Below are 2,779 nucleotides of genomic sequence, written 5' to 3'. Positions count from 1 at the left end.
ATGCATCGAGAACTTGCATTACGAGATCATCCTGCTTATCTTCCACAATATAGACCCAATTGTAAGTGTATTTGTGTAATGAAATACTTGAAATGAAATATATGTTTCTTTCGATGACAGAGAGTCTCTTTGTTTTCGTTCAAATATATTTCCCTCATCATATGAAGAGTGGCAACCACTGGAGTGCATACTGGGATTCTTTGATACTTTACATGGTGCTATTGGGGAGCTACAGTACAAAGGTAGAAAATCAACAACCCCAGCTGAATCGGGTATATTTTTTAATGATCACTTTTATCAATTGATGGACAATGCTCACTCACATGGTTTATTAAAAAAACAAGATCTTCCAGCATGGAATACAGTTGATTGGCCAGTCCTTGACGGCAGCATCACATAATCCTATAAAGCCAAACTATTTTTGGAAGTATAGCATTCCCTAAAACCAAATATTGCTACCAGGATAGTTAAAATAAATGTTTTCATGCCACTTATAGTTTTATAGAACTTTTTTAGGATATCCAGTTAAAGTTTGTAAGACAATGTTGACTTTCAGAACAAAAGGGTATGATGAAGTTCCAATTCCAAAATTTTTGGATAATGGTTGGGATAGAATGGTGGCCAACAATGTGTATTGTGAGGTTGCTCATAACTCCATCAACATTAAGTACATGATTGCCTTGCAAACATTTATTTTCTCTTTTTACTATAAACGCAGCAGGATGATAGGCACAAAACTTATGGCAATGGACCAAGACGAGAGGTCATCAGGTCCAATAATTGAAATCAATGTTATTGAGAATGACATCCTTCTAATATCCATCTCACTAGGACAATGCTGTACTCTCTATCAGTTATGCAATGACATTATTATAGAGACTGAGAACAATATCCATAAAGAATTTTCATTCATTTTGGACAACAGAAAAGTAAGTTGGTTTCCACCCTGTGTTTCTCCTAATTTGACCACCCTGTGTTTCTCCTAATTTGATTCTCTTTACATTTGCATAATACATTTACATATTGCTAATTTTATTTTTTTGCAGATACTTCAAAGGAGTAAAACAAAAATTCAATGCAAGGACATTGTAAATAGAACAATTCAGATAATACAAAGCTATTGACTCAGGTATTACTTGCAACAAAAAAAAAAAAGTTGACATTTGATGTATCAATACAAAAATATTACAAGTATCATCTGTTTTTCTATTATTGGTTAGAATCTCTCTCTTAACTTTTTTGCAATGGAGACTCCTGAGAATCTTCCACATGCTGCTCAGGTTGCTATTGATGTGGATCCTGCTACTATACATCTTGCTATGGATCCTGTTGCTGCACACCCTCCATCGGTGCTATCTTCTCCACTCCGACTCCTCTTGCTGCTTTGGTGTCCCTACCTCCTTGTCTATGGGCTTGGGCTTGGCCTCATGCTGCTTTGATGTCCTTGCCTCCTCGTGCATAAGCTCGAGATTTTGGAAAAGATCAAGCAGCTCATCAACACCGACACCTTAAAATGTCTTCTAAATTGCTAGTGCCTAGGACATTTTGAGCCTCTTGTTCAACTCGGAGATCCTTAGTGCCTTTTGAGCCCTCTCCTATATGGACTGGTTGGTCTGGTGTTGGATAAGGGGAAGAGTACTCTAGCAGCTTCAGAATTGTCTTTGCTCTGAAGCTATGTACATATTCAGAGCCAAAACTATCCTATTTCATCTACAATAAAAACAAAGAATGTTTTCAATATTTTTGTATCAATGCATTAAATTTAGAACTTCTCAAATAGTATGTAATGAAAGCACTCACAAATTCAAGCCGTTTCTTTGAAAAGTATGTGTCCATCATATATTTGGCACTGATGAGAGTCCTCCATCCACAGGAGAAAGGATCCTCTTGTTGTGGTGTCTATTTATCAAAATAGAAAGCCAAAAATAAGAGGGAGATAAAGATAAGTGATAATGATTACTATACCTGCAATGATATTGGGTGAGCTGAATCTAATATCTTTAACTTTGGATCATGGAGGTCCAGTGCATCCATTAGTCTTTTGAGATAACTGCAATGGGAATGAAGGGAAACAAATTATAAAATTCAAACTTCTGCAAGTAAATGCGATATGGCTAACTTTTCAAGAGAAAACCTGAAAATCTGTTTTATAAAAAAAGTATAGGCAACAACTGACTTACAATTCCAAATCCTAGTGGGTACCCTTTAAGAAGTTGAATGTATAGCATAGCTTTTGCTATACATCTATATGTACCAAACTCCAATGATTGCTATAAGAGAAACAAATAACATGAGGGGATTAGACAAGGAGGGTGTAAATTTAATTTAAATAATCAAGATTTTGACAACAGAGGGTAGTAGTGAAAAAGGTCAGGGAACATACTCTGAGCAATATGGGAGGAGAATCATATCAACCACATCAAAATTACAAAAAAGAAACCACTTGGAAATGCTTTTGATTGATGTCTTGTTATCTTTTAGCTTGAAAGATATAGCTGGATCAACTATATACACAGAGTACTGAAGGCTCTGACAGATCTGACTCTTCAAAAAACTACAAAAAATAACTTCACTTAGCTTATGAAAAAGTGAATGCTACAAAGACATAAACACAATTGACATAGAAAGATATACTTACTATAGCGCTACAAGCATGATTGTGCAAGTCACATGTTTTTCTTTTCGTGCTAAAGCCACGATGCACTCTTCTGTCAAGTCTCAGGTTAGGTCATCATTCACAGTCTAGATGGCTACTCTAATCCTTGGTCCAAGTTGTAGG

The 2,779-nt window shown here is 35.9% G+C and overlaps 1 pseudogene; it reads left to right on the top strand.

Annotated features, from left to right (window-relative positions):
* On the top strand, nucleotides 1-1,124 carry LOC147892236 (uncharacterized; annotated as a pseudogene).
* Nucleotides 1,125-2,779: the final 1,655 nt, after the last annotated feature.

This window comes from Dipteris shenzhenensis, chromosome 17 (genome assembly GCF_047967505.1).
Source record: "Dipteris shenzhenensis isolate YYH24624 ecotype China chromosome 17, Dip_SZ_1.0, whole genome shotgun sequence".
In the NCBI taxonomy this organism is placed as follows: domain Eukaryota; kingdom Viridiplantae; phylum Streptophyta; class Polypodiopsida; order Gleicheniales; family Dipteridaceae; genus Dipteris; species Dipteris shenzhenensis.
The sequence above is the reverse complement of the archived record's forward strand: the minus strand, read 5'-3'. Positions and strand labels throughout refer to the sequence as shown.